Source organism: Dasypus novemcinctus, chromosome 3 (genome assembly GCF_030445035.2).
Source record: "Dasypus novemcinctus isolate mDasNov1 chromosome 3, mDasNov1.1.hap2, whole genome shotgun sequence".
Taxonomy (NCBI): Eukaryota; Metazoa; Chordata; class Mammalia; order Cingulata; family Dasypodidae; genus Dasypus; species Dasypus novemcinctus.
Window position 1 is genome coordinate 60235316 of NC_080675.1, and position 15504 is coordinate 60250819.

Genomic DNA, 15504 nt, shown 5'->3' on the forward strand with positions numbered 1-15504 from the left:
TTACTGTGTTTCTAGTAATGGAAGAAATTATATCATTCATGAGGAGACAGTGGCCACTGGAGATGCTCAAGTTAGGGAGACTGAAGAAGAGGTGTAATATAGGGGCATTTCTGGCACTTGGAATTGACCTGAATGGCACTACAATGGCAGATACAAGTCATTATATATCCTGCCAAAACCTACAGAATTGAGTGGGAGAGAGTGTAAACTACAATGTAAACTATAATCCACGCTTAGTGGCAATGCTCCAAATGCGTTAATCAATTGCAACAGATGTACCACACTAATGAAAGAAGTAGTTAATGTGGGGATGGATGGGAGGTAGGGGGAGTGAGGCATATAGGAAGCCCTTATAGTTTTGTGTGTAACATTTTGTGTAATTTAAGTATCTTTTAAAAATATAGGGAAGCGGACTTGGCTCAACAGACAGAGCATCCGCCTACCACATGGGAGGTCCATGGTTCAAACCCAGGGCCTCCTTGACCCGTGTGGAGCTGACCCACACGCAGTGCTGATGCGCGCAAGGAGTACTGTGCCATGCAGGGGTGTCCCCTGTGTAGGGGAGCCCCATGCGCAAGGAATGTGCCCCTCAAGGAGAGCCACCCAGCATGAAAGAAAGTCCAGCCTGCCCAGGAGTGGGGCTGTATACATGGAGAGCTGATGCAGCAAGATGACACAACAACAAAAAAGAGACACAGATTCCTGGTGCTGCTAACAAGAATGCAAGTGGACACAGAAGAACACACAGTGAATGGACACAGAAAACAGACAACAGAGGTGGGGGCGGGGGTGAGGGGGGAGAGAAATTAAAAAAATATATATATATATATAAAAAGAATTTTTTTAAAAAGCAATTATCAGTGTTCATATAAATGAAATCATAAAAGAGACAGAATCTTGGCCACCATATGTGATTGGCAGGAGGATGGGAGAAAATATATTCTTAGATGGCACAGAGTAAATATAATCTAGTATTTATTTTATGAAATATAAATAAAATACCATCCACAAAGGAGCTACCCAAAACTAGGTAAAAACAAATGGTAATCTTATATATAGCTTTTCTTTATTAGGAAGGTGACCAGAAAGTCAAATGAGGGACTATTCTGCTTTTGTGAAAGTATAACAGCAATTGCTTCATTTTAGGTTATAGGCAGTGTCTCCAATATGGGACGGTTAGCCCAAGTGCTCTATGACCACAAACTGCACCCCAAACCCAACCACCTATCTACGGATCGCATGCTTTTCACTCAACAGCTCCAAAGCACCATTTGGAAGACCAATGTTGGCTGCATCTGAATCACCTGGGTAAACTAACAGAGAACCTTGAACACTCAGAATATGTAGGGTCAGGGCCTAAGAATCTTAATCTTCTAAAAACGTTCCCTATATATTTTTGATGTGAAGCCACATTTGGAAACCACCACTTCAATTAAGAGAAGGGAGACATTGAGTAGACGGTTGGATATAACATCTTCATAGTATACTTTGCGAAAACATCTTGAAGCTATAGAACTGGGGATAAGCAACCAATGTTTATATCACATCATTACCATAACTAAAAAAAATACCCCCAACATTTTCCAAGGTATAAATTCCTAAAATAGATCAAACTTGTAAACTAAGAACATTCTTGTGAGAAATGTTACTAGGTGGTCCAGGAATACGTAAGTTTGGGAAGCATTTTGCCCCTTATGTATCTTCTCTCAGATATTCCAAAAGCATCAAATACTCTGAGAAGTCCTGCAGGAAATTTCTCAAATTTGTTACTCAGTATTTCCCAACTTACTTAAGTACTGAATAATTTTTTCAAGTCGTACCTATGCAAGCATTTAAGACTAATATTCTTAGGTATACTATTTGAGAAATACAGTTCTAAAGATGATTTCCTTGTCAGATATTATATCTCAGGTTAAATTTCTTCCCCATGTAACAATATGTTCCAAAATTAAGGCCTCCTCTTTGCTATATAATTTTTTTAAAGAAGAAATTATATGCTTCTGTTAAGTGCATCTTAAGTCCAAATCTTTAAATGATATTAATCCCAGTATAATTTTTATTTAAATCTATATTTCGAATTGAGCTCATCTTATAATTTTCTATTTCTAATTGAACCAATTAAACTGGGAGTATTTCTACTGACCTACTTGCTAAAATTTAAAAAATAAACTACAAAAAAAATCTTCTGAGGATTGGGATGTTTCCAGAGCTTCATTTAAATAATTTGAAATTTTCATTTGGGTACAATTTTTATTTTATAATTAAAATAATGCAGTACCAAAAAAAAACTAGAGGAAGATTATTGAAATAAATTTAATAAAAGCAAAGTCTGTAAGAAGCACCACTTCTTCATTGCTGTTTTCCTGCTTTGAGAATACTAAACTAGAAAAGCCCTAAGAGACAGGATTAAATTTTTACTTTACTCAGGACAGCATTAAAGTTAAAAGGTTCCACTAAAATAACAAAACAACCATATCTCTAATATGCTCCAACATAAAACTTAGTCTTAAACTGGATGGTCCTGGGGAAATGAACTGGACTAAATTTGTACCAATGTGAAGTGTAGAAATTAGCCTCTAGCTCTTGGCTGCTTGTTCTAAATCCTAAACTTAAGTCTCAGCTCAGTCCCAGGAGAGCATATTTTTTACTCCAGGGCAGCCCTTTTCTGTCCAACAATTTTAGGGTAGAGAATTTATGAAGGACAAATCATATTGCAGCATCATATTTACCAGACAACAACAAAATAACTTTAGTAGTGTTCAATATGACTCTGCCATCTTTATAAATACCTAATGAAGAAATAAAATATGCAAGCTATAAAATTTCTCCACTTTAGTTTTCTTTTTAATAGTATTTGGTTTTTTTTTAGATTTATTTATTTTCCCCCTTCCCCTCCACCCCCCACCCCCTCACTGTTTCTGCTGTGGCCATTTGCTGAGTGATCTTCTGTATCTATTTCTCTTTTTGTCTTCTTTTCTCATTTTTTTCTCCTCTAGGACTCACCAGGATTCGATCCTGGGGACCTCTGATGTCGGGAGAGGTTCCCTGTCAGCTGCGCCACCTCAGTTCCTGGTTTCTGCTGCACCTCACCTTGACTCTTCCCTTCTTCTCTCTTCTGTTGAGTCATCATCTTGCTGCATGACTCACTTGCGTGGGAACTGGCTCACTGTGCAAGCACTCAGCTCAGCGCACAGGCACTCAGCTCACCATGTGGGCACTGGCTCACCACGCAGGCATGCTTTCTCTTCTTTTTCATCAGGAGGCCCTAGAGATCAAACCCAGGTCCTCCCATATAGTAGGTGGAAGCCCTATCACTTGAGCCACATCTGCTTCCCTCCACTTTAATTTTAAACCCTTATTTTCTGATAAGACCCACATAACACAGTCTCATTTTGAATGGAGGCAAAGGAGGATTCTCTATTCTGCTATGGATGACTCAAAAAAGAAAAGATGATAATTTCATAAGAAGATTACTATAAGGTAAGCATGAATAAGTAGGCATATTCCAATAGTCAATAAATTCTCTTTATAAGCTAACAAAACCAAGGCAAAACATCTTGGAAAACTTGATTTCTGAGCATCCCATCTCCTAATTTAATCATTTATTTATTAAGTGCAAGTTATACACAAAGCACTATAATATTTGCTGAAAAGCAGATATACCTCTCACACCCATGAGTTCACCATCTAGTTAGGGATGCACCACTGCCAAAAAGTTATGATGGTGTTATTCCTGCTTTCCAAAGCACACTTACTCTAATGGGCAACTTTCACATTAACATCATGGGAAGAAATAAAAGATATCAGTGCTATGTATATGAATACAGTGGCTAAGATCATTCTGCATCTAGTCTTCTACCTAATAACCTAAAAGTGGTATCAGAATGCCTTTGATGAAGAGATAGTTTTTTGTTGTTGTTCTTTTATTCATTCAACATATATGCATTAAACACCTACTATGTGCCATGCGTATTATAGGTTCTGAGTATACAGCACTGAAACAGACACTCTGTTCTAATGGAGAAAGATAATAAACAAATATATAATGTTACACAGTGATATATACCATAAAGAAAAATAAACCCAGAGTAGCTGAGAAAGTTGACAGAGATAAGGAAGGAGTGATGTGGATGCTATTTCATATAGGGTAATCAGGGGAAGCATGTGTGATAAGTTGATATATAAGCAGAGACCTGAATGGAGAGAGAATGACCACATATGTCATTACCAATTATCAATCCATACATCTGTCCATCTGTCCACCCACCCAACTATATCAGAGAAATGTTTTCCAAGCAAAGGGAATTATAAATGTCAAGCCCCATTTACTGTTTAAGAAAGGTAAAATAATAGTGCTAATAATAGCTAACATTTACTACATGCTTACTATGTGTAGGTACTTCATTAAGTACTTGTGGTAAATTTAAAAACTGCAAACTCTTTGCCATGCTTCCCACTGAGAGACATGCTCTATTTCCTCTCCCCTCATGTCTGGGCTGGGCGTGTGAGTAACTCATGCTGTTATAAGTTTGTCTATCTCACATATTCAGATATTTTTGGAGCAGGGTCCCTAGCTATAATTTTTTAAAATCACCAATGCCAGGCACATAGTATATGTTGAATAAGTATCCAATGTTTAGTTTACTATACAGATGACCTTAACCAAAGAGGGTTCTACAGCACAGTTTCTCAACCTCAGCATTACTGACATTTTGAGCCAAATAGTCTTTGAAATTGAGGGCTGTCCTGTGCCTCTATCTACTAGATGCCAAGAGACTACTCCCCAACCCCAGTTGTGACAACCCATAATGTCTCTAGACATTGCCAAATGCCCCCTTGGGTGGCAAAAATCAACCTGGGTTGAGAACTACTACTCTACAGATTTTCTTATAGAGCTATTATGGTCTACTTTTTTTTAAACCACCTAGCTGTTTCTTATTTAAATAATAGTATAACTCTTTACTAAGTATATATGTTTTAACTAAAGGTCAGAAACTGAGTTCCAAACGCAGAAATTTGGCCTGAACTTTTTTTAAAAAAGGATTTATTTATTTACACACACACCCCTCCCCCATGTTGCCTGCACTCTGTGCCCATCACTGGCGTTCTTCTGTGTCTGCTTGTCCTCTCCCTAGGCGCCACCAGGAACCAATCCTGGGACCTTTCTGAGTGGGAGAGAGGTGCTCACTCTCTTGTACCATCTCAGCTCCCTGGTCTGTTGAGTCTCTTATTCTCTCTCCTCTCTTTCTGTTGTTATCTAGCTTTGCCAGCTCTCTGCTCAGGCCAGCTTTCTGCACAGGCCAGCACTCCCACATGAGCCAGCACTCCATTTGGGCCAGCATGCCATGTGGGCCAGCACTTGACATGGGCCAGCTTGCCTTCACCAGGAAGCCCTGGGAATAGAACCCTGGAACTCCCAGATGGTAGACAGGCGCTCAGTCGCTTGAGACACATCTGCTTCCCTGACCTGAACTTTAAACTCAAAATTTTCAACCTTTTGCATGTCCATGGTCTCTGGCTTCAGAACAGTTTTGATGTTTGGCCTTCTTGAAACTAAATTATTAGTGTATATATTGCCAAACTTCTCACACAAATATACTTCCATTATTACTAAGTATTTATTCCTGGGAAATCCCTTTTATTTTATTTTTTTAAGATTTATTTATTTCTCTCTGCTGCCTCCATTGTCTGCTCTCTGTGTGTTCTTCTGTATCTGCTTGTATTCTCATTAGGCGGTTCCTGGAACTAATCCTGGGACCTTCTGGAGTGGGAGAGGGGCGATCATTCTCTTGTGCCACCTCAGCTCCCAGGTCGGCTGCATCTCTTATTGTCTCTCCTCTGTGTCTCATTTTGTTGCATCATCTTGCTGCGCCAGCTCTCTGCGTGAGCCAGCATGCCTGCATGGGGCAGCACTCCTTGCAAGGGACAGCACTCTGCGTGGGCCAGCTTGCCTTCACCAGGAGGCCCTGGATTCAAACCCTTGACCTCCTATATGGTAGGCAGGAGCCCAATTGCTTGAGCCACATCCGCTTCCCAGGAATCCCATATTTTGATTCTAGGATCTGGGAAGAAATATAAAAACTATTCCAGAAACACCTTATTTCTTATTTTCAATTTGTATGCTCTATTGTGAGTTGTTTTTTTTACAATGTCACTTGCTTAAAAGAGACACTTTGAACTCACAAAATTATTTTTCTCAATCTGAGAAGTAAACTGAATACTTTCTACTTCACAGCCTGTTTTTCAGTTACTCTTACCTGAATATAAAGTAGCTGATATTCACCAACTATCTAAAGCCAATCCCTCTGGAAAGAACATCAAACTCTGTTGCTGTCTCCTTCTCACCTTCTAACCATTGCACTGGTGGATAAATGAAGGACTGTGCTAAGGTTAAGATCATCTTCTATATGTTGAATCTCAGGTATTTAGAGATAATATGGGTATCACACTGATTAAGAAGATGGATGGACTTACACTTTCCAGTCAGTCAAACCTAGAACCTAAGCTACATTCTACAATACTAACTGTATGGCCTTAGGCAAATTACTGAATCTCTGACCTGATTCTTTTTTTAAAGGTTTATTTTTTTATTTCTCTCCCCTTCTCCACCCTCCCCCCACCCTCAGTTGTTTGCTCTCTGTGTCCATTTGCTATGTGTTCTTCTGTGTCTGCTTGTATTCTTGTCAGCGGCACCTGGAATCTGTGTCTCTTTTTGTTGCATCATCTTGCTGCGTCAGCTCTTCCGTGTGTACTGCGCCATTCCTGGGCGGGCTGTCCTTTTTTTCACGCTGGGTGGCTCTCCTTACGGGGTGCACTACTTGTACGTGGGGATCCCCTATGCGGGGACACCCCAGTGTGGCACGGCACTCCTTGCACACATCAGCACTGCGCGTGGGTCAGTCATCACACGGGTCAGGAGGCTGGGTTTGAACCCTGGACCTCCCATGTGGTAGGCAAATGTTCTATCTGTTGAGCCAAATCCTGAGCCTGATTCTTTACCTATATTTTCTTCACCCTTCCCCATAGGCTGGGCTTGTGACCCAGGGCTGGCCAAACATGGTACCCCACTTTCTATCCACTGTGCTTGGTCCAAAGGGTAAGCATGTAACTCCAGTCAACCCAGAATTCATCCATGAAATATGTTATATGAATGCTGAGATGGAGAGGGCTGTTTTCCTTGGTTGCTATTTGTGACAATGATACGCATCAGGAGCTCCTGGCAATGATCCTTGATGCCACAAGCTAAGAACTTACCTGAGAAGGAAACTATCACAGAGGAAAGCTAAACTCAGGAACAATCCTGATTATAACATTAGAAGGTTCCTCCACCTAGCTGTGTGAGGCCAGAAGGGATCCTGAGATATTTCTATAGTGAGCCAATAAATTCTCTTTTCTCTTTAACTAATTCTGCCACTTGCAACTGAATGAGTCCTTTCTAATATAACCATCCAAATTGCTTGATATATTCATTCATTCATACATTCACTGAGTGTCTGAATCATTGGCTACACCAATACTTACTTTTAAGTTTTAAGTTTGTCTCCTTTTTCTTTGATCTAAAACTTTTTTGAAGACAAAATTAAAAATTAAAAAAGGATGTAGACACTGAGGAACGAATGAGACTGCCTTGTCACTGTACATACAGGGCAACACCTATTACAGTGATGAAAAGCAAAACATCAAAAACAAAGTTTTATGATATTTTTCATTTTTTAATACCTCATTTTTTACTTTATTTTGGTTTTTCTAAATTAGTATGTATTCTGCTTCTAATCTTTAACCCTATCATTACTATTTCATTTTCCTACTAATTAAATTTAGTAATATATTAGGCCTCATTTTTTAAGAAGTTTGGCTCACAGAGAGGTTCAACTATGGAAAGGGAGGAGCACTGGTGTGGGGTGTTATTGATGGGGGACACATGATGGAGAGGGAGTTCTCCAGGGCATGTCTATAGGGTATATAAAAATGTTTGGATATTCACTGGGTATTGTCATAGTAGGTAGGGTTACAAACGACAACTGAGGGAGTGCTGAGTTCTCAGCCAAGGGAAAAGCAACAATCCTCCAAGTGCAAGAGCAAAGACCAGTGAAAAAGGATGGTCCAATGATGAGCCCTTGATACTGATGACTATGCTTATGAGCCTGTGTGTCTGAAATTTCAACTAGGCCTAGAGCTGCAGGAGTTACCTCCTGAAAGTCTCCATGTTGCTCAAATGTGGTCACTCTCTAAGTCAAACTCAGCATGTAAAGGCATTACCTTCCCCCCAGCGTGGGACATGACTCCTGGGGATGAGCCTCCTTGGTACCATGGAATTACTACTAGTCACCAGCCGGTGATGCAACTATAAAAAGATCTTGAATGAAAGGGGGAAATGGTAAAGACAAATGAGTTTATATGGCTTAGAGACTTCAAAATGAGTCAGGAGGTCATCACAGGGGTCACACTTATGTACTTCTCAGCAGGATCCCAGAGACAGCCAAAGTAGATACAACCCCAGGGTACTGGTGTTCCTGAGGGCTACAGAGACACACAGGTTTTATGGTCATGGCAGATGGCTCTGGAGTTCAGTGTCTTATCAGTGGGCCCTATTTTGAAATTTGTGCTCCTAAGTATGATGGAGTTGGGCTCACACCTTTCTACACATGCCTTTTCTGTCACTTTTACTGAACCTGTGGTTAGCCCTGGGGTTGGAGTATACTCAGGAGACTTGAATCTCTGGACTGGCCATGTGCCAGCTGGGCCCTGAGCCTCAGCAGAGTTGTAACACCTACTCTCCAGTTCGTTGGACTTAACCGGGTCAGCTAACAGGGAGGTGAAGATGGTCAACCATCACACCAGGGAACCGAGAGTGTCTATAAGCAGGAGAATCGCATCCATCAACCATGTGAGATCTAAGCCCCCTCTTGATTTAGAGGTGGAATGGACATCACCATCCCAGGGTCCATAGGATGGAGGAATAAAATATGGATTAGAGTGGATTTACTGATATTCTGCTATAGAACTATTCTGATTCTAGCAATGAAAAGTTGTATCACATTGATGTGGAGACAGTGGCCACAGTAGTTGCTGAGGGCAGTGAGAGGGAAAGAAGAGAAGTGATGTGGGGGCATTTGTGGGACTTGGAGCTGTCTTAAATGATATTGCAGGGACAGATGCTGAACATTATATATCTTACCATAACCCACTAAATGGACTGGGGGAGAGTTAAACCATAATGTAAACTATAATCCATGCAGTACAGCAGTGCTTCAAAATGTATTCACCAAATGCAATGAATGTGCCACAATGATAAAAGAGTTTGTTGTTGTAGAAGGAGTGGGGTGGGGTGTGGGGTATATGAGAATGTCTTTTATTTTTTAATGTAACAGTTTTTATGACCTATGTATCTTTTACAAAAAAAAAGAATTAAAAAAAAGTTTGTCTCCATTCTAAAACAAAGGAGAATATTCACCATGATAAATACTCATCATAAACAGAGAAGACCTAGAAGGTGGGAAAAACATCTTAGTAACTTAAAAGTTTAGGTGGTTGGCATGCTATACGAACACTACAATTTTCCAAGAGCACCACAGCAAGTGATATATGGGGATAATACATAAATTCATTATGGCAAACAAAGCATACTAAGCAATTAATACATTACAGCAATTTTCAGCAACAATGGACTATCTCATGTTGAATACCAATTTGTGAGTGAACAGTCCTATTTTATTAAGGTCACAATATATTTTTAAAGGAACATGCTGAACATGCTTTTATTGTGTTGTCCATTTTTAATAAATTATAGTAGCTTGGAAAAAGTACTTTCCCTGCAAACAAAATAACTGGAAATCATGGTTGATATTTAATTTGAGAATTGGTCAGTTTATGGTATAGTGGTGCAATTTTAGTAAAAACAGCTTTTAATTTTGGGTCTACTTTGTAAGTTTGGGTAAAGGAAAAATCATTATGTTAATTACCCAATGGAATCTAATATGGACTGTAATTTGAATGTAACATCACACTATACAACTACAAATGGCTATGTATGTCACTTGAAATGCAGGATAGTTTCTGAATCATTGCAAAGGTTACAACTGGAAAGAGAGAATTTAGTGACAGGCAGTAGGAAGTGCTGCTTAAGAGCTTGAACACTGGACCAGACAGCCTGGGTCTGAATTCCAGCTCTGATACCCCCCTGGGTGCCCATGGGCAAATTTCTTTACTTCTTTGTGTCCACTTGTTTCACCTTTGAAATGCGACTGCTGTGAAGATTATTGAAAGGGTTACTCATGTGTGAAGCGCTTAAAACAGTGCCTAGCACATAATATGCACCATTTACTACAAAGTAATATTACTGGCATCATATCGTGAAAAGCAAGTAGAAGAACTGCTTTCTTTTTGGTAACGTGGTGGTCATAACCTCTCTATTCTCTCATCATTCATATCTTTATTAAAAGAAATGGTGTGGGGTAGTATCATTAGTTTACTCCTTTGTCCCGTGGATGCCGCTGAGGAAGCATTTAGTTACAAAGTCTTTCCTTTGACTACCGGCATATCTAAATTAGTCTCCTAAAGAACCTGAGCTGCTGTGGATGCTCTTCATTGGAGGATTAGGCTTTGAAACAACCGATGAGAATATGAGGGGCCATTCTGAGCAATGAGGAACACTCAAGGACTGTGTGGTAATAAGAGATTCAAATACCAAGTGCTCCAGAGGCTTTGGGTTTGTCCAGTATGCCACTGTGGAGAACGTGGATGCAGCCATGAATGCAAGGCCACATAAGATGGGTAAAAGACTTGAGGAATCAAAGAGAGCTGTTTCCAGAGAAGACTCTCATAGACGAGGTGCAACTGTGAAAAAGATCTTTGTTGGTGGTATTAAAGAAGACACTGAAGAGCAATGCCTAAGAGAATATTTTGAGCAGTATTGGAAAACTGAAGTGACTGAAATCATGACTGACCAAGGCAGTGGCAAGAAGAGAGGCTTTGCTTTTGTAACCTTTATGATCATGACTCTGTGGATAAGACATTATCCAGAAATACCATACTATGAATGGCCACAATTGTGAAGTAAGAAAAGTCCTGTCTAAGTAAGAGATGGCCAGTGCTTCATCCAGCCAAAGAGGTCAAAGCAGTTCAGGGAACTAGGTGGCTTTGGCACGAATGACAACTTTGGTCATAGAGGAAACTTCAGTGGTCGAGGTGGCTTTGGTCGGAGCCGAGGTGGTGGTAGATACGGTGGTAGTGGGGATGGGGATGGCTATAATGGCTTTGGTAAAATGATGGAGGTTATGGAGGCAGCCCTGGTTACTCTGAAGGAATTAGAGACTATGAAAGAGGTGGACAGGGTTATAGAAACCAAGGCAGCGGCTATGGAAGGAGTGGCAGCTATGACAGCTGCAACAACAGAAGCAATGGAGGTGGCTTTGGTGGTGGTAGTGGAAGCAATTCTGGAGGTGGTAGAAGCTACAACGATTATGGCAATTACAACAATTGGTCCTCAAATTTTGAACCCATGAAGGGAGGAAACTTGGAAGGCAGAAGCTCTGACCCTTATGGGGTTGGAGGCCAATAGTTTGCCAAACCACGAAACCAAGGTGGCTATGGCAGTTCCAGCAACAGCAGTAGCTACAGCAGTGGCAGAAGGTTTTAATCACTGCAAGGAAACAAAGCTTAGCAGGAGAGGAGAGTTAGAAAAGGGAGAGGGAAGCTACAGGTTACAACAGATTTGTGAGCCCAGCCAAGCACAATGGTAGCAGGGCCTAGCTGTTATAAAGAAGACATGTTTTAGACAATACTCATGTGTATGGGCAAAACAACAGGAGGACTGTATCTGTGACTAATTGTATAACAGGTTATTTTCATTTCTGTTCTGTGGAAAGTGTACAGCATTCCAAAAAAGGCTTTAGTTTTTTTTTATCCATGCTATTGACTGCTAAATGTAATAGTCTGATCATGACACTGAAGAAACGAGATGTTTTTTTTTTAAAAAAAGAAATGATGTTTTTCTCCTCTTAGAAGCTAATAATTTCATTTATATGTTTAATTAATGAGATTTGCTACAACTTGGGGTTAGGAATAGAAAATAATCTTCCAGTTAAAGTAGACTTGAATTGGTTGCCAAGTCATGTTCATCATATTCTAATGAATAAAATTAAGTGCCTATTTTTTAAATACAGAAAACAGAGAATATAAGAAAGACAGGTAAAAGAGATTTACACTGCAATAAAGAAAAAGACAGTGAAATCAATGCACTCATAGCTACAGTTAACACTATAAATCGCTGCAACCAATGTTTTTCTCTGTATTAAGAGTCATAAAGTCAAAAAGTCATATCTTTTGACCCAACAAACCCACTTTTTTGGGGAATATGTAAGAAGAAAATAATTTAACCAAAAATCACACCACACCTCTGAACAAAGGTACTCACTGAAGCATTACTCACCAAAGTAAAAACTAGAAACATAAATCTAAATAGTCCAACAAGAATGGGTTAGTAAATTACAGTATATCAAAAATAATATCAGTAATGAAAAATACCATGTATTGAGTGTTTCCCACCAAATCATAAATACCCACTATAACCAAAAATCACCATTTCACTATATGTTTTAAAAATAAAACTAGCAGGAAGAAAGTCTCTAAATCAGTTAAAAAAAAAAAAAAAGGAAAGGAAAAGGTCACAAATATTCTGTTAGTCAAAAAGCAAGCTAAGCCAACTGGTATATTAGTCCTCCAGCTTGTTAGACTATACTACTTTTTCTCTCACACAGCATTCTAAATTTTGGCCCTTAGAGGGCTAATAAACTCTTTAAAGAGTCAAAATTAACACAAAAGAAAAAACAGGAAGTAATACAAGTTAATTTTGAAGAGTCAAAATTAACACAAGAAAAAATAGGAAAAAAAATAGTAAATAACACAGAAGAAAAAATAGGAAGTAATACAAGTACATTTTAAATTAAATGCTAATCTGTGTGGTAAAATAAAGGTGAGCTTTGAGAAAAGGTTGAGAATTGAGGGGGGTGGTGTGCAGCAATCAGGAAAGATTTCATGGAGGGAAAGGAAAGGACTTGTAAGTTGTAGGGAGAGTAAGAGAGACTTGCAAGGGTGGGAAGACAGGCCCCTGCGTCTTAAGGCACTTCTTCAGTACCCTGAGGAACTTGACTCGACTTACTGGGACAGCACACAGCGTCCTACATAGTAAACCATTTTTCAAAGTTTTGTTTGATGTTAACTCAATTACCTTCTCTAGGTTTGGTAACATTTTTGCATCCTGGGGTATTCTAACTTTTAGTCTTTCACTTTATTCACATGATTACAGAGGCAAAGGATAATAGCAATACTTGAGGAAATGAAAACCACCACCTTTCTTACCCTAGAGATTAAAAACACATTTCTGCAAAGGACGATTCTAGTATACCCTTTCTACACTTAATAGGAATAAGCATAATTCTGTTAATCAACTCTAAAATGGCTCCCATCCTGGAGTCCATCAAAGAAATAATGGGGAATCTTTTAGTTATATCAAAAGGCCTGATAAAAATGGCATATTTATGCATGGTATAAACTCAGGATAAAATAATAAAATCTTCCATGTTAGTAATATCGTTAGGGCTTATTTTGATTGTACACTTTCATTTTTCAATTAAATTTAAATTTAAATGACTTAATTTATTTTAATCAACAATCTTCCAAATATAAAGCCCGGGGAAGGGAGGGGAGAGAAGGACAAAAGTGTCCTCAGTGATTTAAAGGCTGGAAAAGATTTCATTGCTAGAAACATTTAAAAAATAACCCCGGTAAGAAAAAAATTTCTTCCTTCTGCCTGGTCTATCTTTTCAGTGGCTTTCAAATCTCCTCTACTATATATCCTTGCTGTGTTCTTACCTGGATTTCTAAACGTTGTCTTGTCTCATTCTCCTAAATCCAACCCCACAATGCTGCCAGGGTGCACCCTAACTGGATGTCTTAGGTCATAAGGCCACAACAATGGCCAAAGGTTTGGAATAATTAGACTAGCTTAAGCCACCGAGGGCCCACCTCTACAGCAAGGGGTAGGATTAAAATCTCCTGAGGAACACCAAAACAAAAACCTAGGTACCTCTGAGAAGTTGGGGAATGGGAGGATGTAAGCTAGGCAACCACTAAGAAGAACAAAGGCAATGGTAAAATTCAGGAATTTAAACCAGAGGAACTTTATTAGTTCGTATACATCTGTATTTAAAAGTGATAGCAAGTTTAGCAACCAGGCACAAAAATTCCTTTCAACCAAGATGAATTTCTAGCATGACATCACCAATAAAAAGTGCTGTTCTCAGGGAAAAGTTTTTCAACTTAGAAGCATCTGCTTCTAATTTCCACAATGAAATCTTTGATTCCTTCATTCATGCGACTCAACTCTCTCTGACACAGGAATTACAGTTTCCTAGACAATGATTAGGTTGTGAAATTTTTATTATCTGGTACTGATATACAGAATTTTAGCATTAACTTTACTTATTTTTTCTTTGAAGTATCTTTTCCCAAAAAGAATATGATGCCTTTAACAAATATTGAATTAAACATTTGGGTAGTTGTTAGCTTTTTTGTAACATGGCAAATGGATTTTCTATATCATTAAACAACTAACAAAAACAACAACAAAACATACAAACTGGAAACACAAATGTCCATTGACAGTAAAATAAATATAGTACATTAAAATAATTCAGCAGTGAAAATGAATGAAACATGGCTCCATTAAAAAGGTTGAGTCTCAAAAGCAATGTTGAGCATTAAAAGCAAATTACAGGGAAGTGGATGTGCCTCAAGCAATTGGGCTCCCGCCTACCATACAGGAGGTCCAGGGTTCAATATCCAGGGCCTCCTGGTGAAGGCAAGTTGACCTGTGTGGCAAGCTGGCCCACGCGGAGTGCTGGCCTGTGCAGGAGTGCTGCCCCACACAAGAATGCTGGCTCATGCAAAGAACTGGCGCAGCAATTGATGCAACAAAAAAAAACATGGAGGAACAATAATAAGAGATGCAGCAGACCAGGGAGCTGAGGTGGCTCAAGAGAATGATCACCTCTTTCCCACTCCAGAAGGTCCCAGGATCAGTTCCCAGAGCTGCCTAATGAGAACACAAGTAGACACAGAAAAACACAGCAAAGGGACACAGAGAGCAGCCAATGGAAGGAGGGAGGAGAAATAAATAAATAATCTTAAAAAAAAAAATTACAGAAGAAGACATAATATGATTTCTATAAATAGAAAGCATCCCTACATACATTAACAGAAAATTTAAAAAGAGGCAAAACTAATGAATCATTTAGGGATACATACATATGTGATAATACTATAAAGAAAAGCAAAGTTCTGATTAACCTCAAAATTACAACAGTGGTAATTTCAAGTGGTACGTCAAAATTACAATATTGGCTGGGGTAAAGGAAGGGCAGAGGGCTTCAAAGTTACTAGAGATGTTTTTCTTAAACTTGGTATTTTATCACTACTATTGTTTAAAATGTTTATAAATGTCAT

The 15504-nt window shown here is 39.1% G+C and overlaps 1 protein-coding gene and 1 pseudogene across 6 annotated transcripts in view; one reads left to right on the forward strand and one right to left on the reverse strand.

Annotated features, from left to right (window-relative positions):
- Positions 1 to 15504, reverse strand: part of FRMD6 (FERM domain containing 6) — a 265450-nt gene that overhangs the window by 47596 nt on the left and 202350 nt on the right. The window lies entirely within an intron of this gene.
- On the forward strand, positions 1168 to 11638 carry LOC101430900 (heterogeneous nuclear ribonucleoprotein A1-like; annotated as a pseudogene).